This window comes from Cebus imitator, unplaced genomic scaffold, assembly GCF_001604975.1.
Source record: "Cebus imitator isolate Cc_AM_T3 unplaced genomic scaffold, Cebus_imitator-1.0 Scaffold625, whole genome shotgun sequence".
NCBI classification, from domain to species: Eukaryota; Metazoa; Chordata; class Mammalia; order Primates; family Cebidae; genus Cebus; species Cebus imitator.
The window spans coordinates 513,225-519,683 of NW_016107940.1; the positions used below are offsets into that span (position 1 = coordinate 513,225).

General features: G+C 46.8%; 1 pseudogene; it reads right to left on the reverse strand.

Moving 5' to 3' along the window:
- Nucleotides 1-5,216: 5,216 nt before the first annotated feature.
- Nucleotides 5,217-6,244, reverse strand: LOC108295208 (annotated as a pseudogene).
- Nucleotides 6,245-6,459: the final 215 nt, after the last annotated feature.

Here is a 6,459-nt window from a genome sequence, read left to right on the forward strand (position 1 = left end):
CACTCATCTGGCTGGAGGGAGGGCAGCAGGGCTGGCTCAGAAAGGACAGCACTCAGCTAGCTCTGGAGGTTGGGGTAGCAGGAACCAAGGGCTTCCCTGGGGGTGCTGCTGTCAGTCAAAGCCAGTGCTGGGTTCCTCAAGGATGAGCACAACCTTCCTACCTTGGATCAGTTGCCTGCCCCTTGACTGTAGAAACTCGAGCCACTTTGACTGTCAGCTCTGTCCAAAGAGTATCTGAGGAGGAGGACTGGGCCCCCTTCCAGGGCCAGAATAGCTCAGTGGGCAAAGGGCAGGCAAGGGCAGCCTCTGTCTCCTGCAGGGGGAAGCCCATACAGACCCCCTGATCCCACCTCCTGCCAGGTGAACACTGGCTGGTTTCTTCTTTTTTTTTTTTTTTTTTTTTTTTTTTTGTGAGATGGAGTTTCACTCTTGTTGCCCAGGCTGGAGGGCAATGGCATGATCTTGGCTCACCGCAACCTCTGCCTCCCAGATTTAAGCAATTCTCCTGCCTCAGCCTCCCGAGTAGCTGGGATTACAGGCATGCGCCACCACGCCCGGCTAATTTTGTATTTTTAATAGAGACAGGGTTTCTCCATGTTGGTCAGGCTGGTCTCAAACTCCCAATCTCAGGTAATCTGCCTAATTTGGCCTCCCAAAGTGCGGGGATTGCAGGTGTGAGCCACTGTGCCCGGCCCACTGGTTGGTTTCTTTCAAAAGTTGAAGTGGGGTTCCAAACCTCTCTCTGAGATATGTCTTCCAGCTAGGTTACAATGTGCAGATCATTTGTGGTCAGCCAGGAGTCTGACATGAGAGACCCAGAAGCTTTTCCATGACCAGCAGTCTGGAGATTCAGGTGGGCGGGACAGTGCAAGCTGCCAGCTCAGAGCTGACACCAGAGTCCAGGCTACTTTTAAACCAACATTCAGTACAAGAGAAAACAAACTATGTGCATAAGGCTATTTACTGTAGCATTAGCTACAGGGAAAAAAAATTGGAAATAAACTCCTTTACTTGTTAAGCAAATTGTGGTACAACAAATTTGAGGATGATTATGCAGCTATTAATATGTCAAACAGGCTGTAGCAACGTGAAGAACGATTATGATGTTCTGTTGAGTGCAAAAGCAGCATACAAATAAATATCTGGTTGTCATTATGTGGAATAAATCTGTATGTATGAACAAGGACTGGAAAAGTATAAAGGGAAACTTAAAAAATCCCAGGACCCTCAAACTCCTGCCCAATGGTGGGCCTAGAGGCTGAGCCATGCAACCCCCTCTTCCAGATGAATAGCTGTTACCAGTATTATGCATTTGCCAGATCCCAACAGAAAGGTACAAGGCCTCAGGAGGCCTGGGTGCAATGGCTTACCCCTGTAATCCCAGTGCTTTGGGAGGCTGAGCCAAGAGAATCACTGGAGGCCAGGAGTTTAAGACCAGCCTGAACAGCGCTAGCGAGACCCCATCTATAAAAAATAATAATAATAAAATAATTTGCTGGGCATTGTGGTGTCCCAGCTACTCTGGAGGCTGAGGCAGGAAGATTGCTTAAGCCCAAGAGGTTGAGGCTGCAGTGAGCTGTGATTGTATCACTGCACTCCAGTCTGGATGACAGAGTGAGACTCTGTCTCAAAAGAAAACAAAATACAAACAAACAACAACAACGAAATTTTCTACAAAAGTTTGATGAGGTTAAGAGTTCCAGATCGGCTCAGATAGATGATAAAAGAAATCTCTTGCCAGGTGTAATGGCTCACACCTATAATCCCAGCATTTTGGAAGGACGAGGTAGGCGGATTAACTGAGATCAGGAGTTTGAGACCAGCGTGGCTAACATGGTGAAACCTCATGTCTACTAAAAATACAAAAAAATAGCCAGGTGTGGTGGCGCAGGCTGTAATCCCAGCTACTCAGGAGGCTGAGGCAAGAGAATCGCTTGAACCCGGGAGGCGGAGGTTGCAGTGAGCTGAGATCGCACCATTGCACTCCAGTCTGGGCAAGAAGAGCATGATGGCCTAGGGGATACCAAGAGATCCGTGTCAGTGTAAGGAACACAGTGACAGATGCCGTAAGGGGCCACTTAGTGCTCATCCCTTCTCCCATGCCTGACTCAACAGTAGAAGCTGTAGGAGGTAAAAATTCAATTTGCCTGTATGGGCATCCATCCGTTCATCCACCCACTCATTCATTCAGCACATTTTTATGGAACAGCAGTTCTAGGTACTTGGAATACATTAGCAAATAATCGAAGATCCTCCCTATCCACCTCCAACCCATGGCAGTTTCCAGCCTTGAGAAGTTCTGGGCAATGCACAGGCTGGGAGGTCAGTTATGCTGCATTTCCCCTTCTTCCTGCCACATGGGGTCGTGAGGACAGAAGCCATGCACTAAGGGCAATAGAGAAGGACAAGGGAGCCTGGGCCCCTGAGGACTTTCCCAGGGCTCAGCCAGCCACGGGCATTCTTCTGCACTTCTTTGTTTAAACCCAAGTGTGAAAGACTTGCTGTTATTTGCATCTGAATACGGCCCTAACTGCTGGAAAGGGGAGGGAGCACTGAAATACTCTAAGGCCGGGCTCTTTTGGTCTCTTGAAATTTCCCATGTACTCATTTTAAAACACTCCCAATTAGGCCTAACCTAGAGAAGGGACCTCCTCCTGACAGAGGGTATCCAACTCTGAAAATAGAATTTAGGATTTTCAGCTGAGAGTGAACAGGACAGTTGGGGATGACCCTTAAGCAATCTGATGGACCCCCAAGCTAAGGGTGGCAGGTACTGATCAGCCATGGTGGTTGCAAGTTGTGAAGCCCAGCTCAAGCAGGAGAATTTATGTGTCTGACCTAAGGCACAACTGAATCTAGGGGCTCAAAAGATATCATCAGCGTTGGGCTCCCTCTGTCCCTGTCTCAACCTTGCTCTGCCCTGGGTTGCTTTCATTTGTTCTCAGGGGGCTCTCCCTGTGTGGGTACAAGATAACTCACAGCATGTCCCAGCACACCTAGGAGGAAAGTTCTGTCCTCTCAGAATCACAGTGGGACACGGGAGGACAGAAATGTTTTTTTTTTTTTGAAATGGAGTCTCGCTCTGTCACCCAGGCTGGAGTGCAGTGGCATGATCTCGGCTCACCGCAACCTCCACCACCTGGGTTCAAGCGATTCTCGTGCCTCAGCCTCCTGAGTAGCTGGGATTACAGGCAGCACCACCACACCCAGCTAATTTTTTATTTTTAGTAGAGACAGGGTTTCACCATGTTGGCCATGATTGTCTGGATCTTCTGACCTTGTGATCTGCCCGCCTCAGCCTCTCAAAGTGCTGGGATTACAGGTGTTAGCCACCGCACCCAGTAGCTTTCTCTTTTTTGAAGGACTTTCCACTCCGTATTCTGAGCCTCACTCAATGGCTTATCTCATGTTGTGAATCCCATTGAGCCAGCCACTGGGACCAGATGGATAAAATGATCCAATCAACCAGACCACATGCTTCTTCCAGAGGTCAAGAAGAAGCACGTGGTCTGGTTGATTGGATCATTTTATCCATGGACTGAGAATGCAGGGCGTGGTATAATAAAAAATAAATATTGGTCTTGGTCCCTGCTTCTTGGCTCATAACTCCTGAAACTGTTGGTTGGGATGTCTGATAATGATAATAATCTCTGATAATGATTTTAGATAGCTTTAGGATGAGGACGGGTTGCCAGAGGAACCAGCCATGTAGGGTTGGGACTTACAGCCCCATCCCCCAATCTCCAGGGAGGTGTCGGGAGCTAGAGACTGAATCAGTTTCCACTAGCCAAGGCTCAGGTAGTGAAGCCTCCAAGCTTCTGGGTTGGTGAACACACTGAGATGCTGGGAGGGGACGCATGGGGCCCTTTTCTTATCCCTCGCTTTGTGCATCTCCTCCATTTGGCGGTTCATGAGTTGTATCCTTTATGATGGCAGGAATAAGGAAAGTGCCTTCCTGAGTCCTGTGAGTCATTGTGGCAAATTACAGAACCTGAAGCGGGACAGATTGTGGGAACCCCTGACTTTGTAACCAAGTCAGACTGAAGTGCGGGTAATTTGTCATCGGAAGACAGGCCAGTATTACAAGATTTGACCCTATGGAGTGTCAGGGCAACTCCGGGTGGTTAGTGTCAGAATCAGATTTGACTGTAGCACACCCAGTTGATGCCAGAATTGGCTGGTGTCTGGAGAGAACTGGTTGTTGGTGTGAAAAAAAGAAACATAACAGAGGAGTTTCCCATGGAAAATTGGGATGCACTTACAGGTATAAGGGACATAGATCTGGGTAGTGACAGTAACAGGCATACTTGTTCCCCTGTGACAGAGGTGGCTTGTGCTGCCCCTGGGCTGAGTCAGGAGTCTCTCCAGCATCAACTGGGGCACACCAGGAGCAACCCAGGCTGGGACAAGAGAGACCTATTGAGTGCCATCAGGACGCCTTGGGCTGCAAGTAACAGAAACCCTCACTGAAATGGGCTTGAGAAGAGGATCCAGGGTAAAAAAAAGGGTTTTGCGCAGGCTGTGTGGCCTTTCACAGGCTTTGTCCCCAGACCTGTCTTCTCTTACAGCTGCAAGATAAATGCCAGCAGCAACTGGAGCAAGGCACTCCCTCATTGCTACTGGACCAGGAGAGAGAAAGCATTTCTTCAGTGGCAGAAAAATATTCTCATCTTCAGCCACTTGTTTTCTTTGGTGGAGATGGGGTCTCTCTATGTTGCCCAGGCTGCTCTCAAATCCTGGGCTCAAGCAATACTCCGCCTTGGCCTCCCAAAGTGCTGGGATTACAGGCGAGAGCCACCGCACCTGGCCTTCAGCCAATTCTGATAACTGCCCAACACCACCCTGGAAGAATAAAGTCAACAAGGAAATGCCACGGTCGATTGCTTGAAGCCTGAGCCCCTGACTGGAACAGGGAATAAGATGACATCATAGACCGGCTGGTGTGCTTACGCTAATTTCATGAAGGGAGGGGCCTGTGTGAAGGCGGTGGATTCTGGGTGGGTAGAGCTGCATTGCCTGGAACAATCCTGACCCATGGGGAAGGAGATGCCCTTACCTTCTCTATTTTCTCCTCCTTTGCCTTTTCTTTCTCTCTTTTTAACCTTATAAATGTTTTTAGTAAATGTTGATTTTTTTTTTGTATTCCTTAAAAACAAAACAAGAATCACAAGTTTAATACTGATCATTTGAAATAATGTACACCAAACAAAGCCACCTCACTGGCCTACGTTCTCTTTACTTCTGTTTGCCAGATATCCTCAATAATTTCTGCAAACAGATTCCTCTTTAACAGATTATATGCAAGAAGTAAAAGCTGGCCAGCAGCTCTATGAAAATAATGTGAGTCGTAGCAAAAGAGGTCCATTCGCAACTCAAGCCCCATGCCATAATCACGTTCAGTTCATCATTAGCAAACTGCACAAAAGTCATCATTTCCTGAATGGGAACAAAAGTTATTAGTCTCTCCTCCTCACTCACAGCCTCAACTATTGTCTTGCAAATTCTCTTGACGTCAGCATCTGTTTCAGGGAGCTCTCTGTACCCAACATCATTTTTATCTACTGGAACAACCAAGCCTACACCACAAAAAGTCTTCGTCACAGGCTTATCTCTGTTTCATCTTCGTGGTTCTTTGTTCCAGTGAGTACCCAGTTCTCTGGCTACTTCTGTGAGTTTTTCATCTATGTTTTTCAAGAGATTAGTTTTCTTTTTATCCGTGACTTCTTTAAGTTTTTTCATCAAAAATAATTTGATTGCAGCAAATACATTATCTCCATTTGGAACACTTACACAATTTTTCTTTGCTTCATTTATACCAACATATGCAGGAAGTTCATCAGGATAATCCCTGAAATACCCCACGTGGTACTGAGTTTTATTATCTCCAATAATAATGATCTGGAACTCAGGAGGATCGTAGTAAAACTTCCGATGAAGATTAAAATTCAGGCCTGTTGATTTTTTTCTTCGTTTTATATTTTCCAGAAAGGATATCATAAGGACCAACTCATTGAAGTCCAAGGCTTGCAGAAAGTGAATCAGCTGGCTTTTCAGGATCAAGTTCTTCACAGAACTTCCAGAAATGACAGAAATCTTCAGGTAAAGAGAGCTTATAATGATTTTCTACTTTTTTTCTAAGGTCACTGGAGACATCAGCTTCACAGATTTTATTTTTCTTTACATCAGCTGTTTTTTTCACATGACCTTCCCTGCCAGGCCTGAGCTTCCTGCCATGGCCAAACATTCTGCAGCCACACCGCCTTTTTTTTCTTTTTATAAACAGAGTCTGGCTCTGCTACCCAGACTGGAACGCAGTGGCACAATCATAACTCACTGCAGCCTCAAACTCCCAGGCTCAAGCCCTCTTCATGCCCCAGCCTTCCGAGTAGCTAAGACTACAGGCATGTACCACCATGCCTGGCTAATTTTTTGTCATTGTTGAGACAGGATCTTGCTATG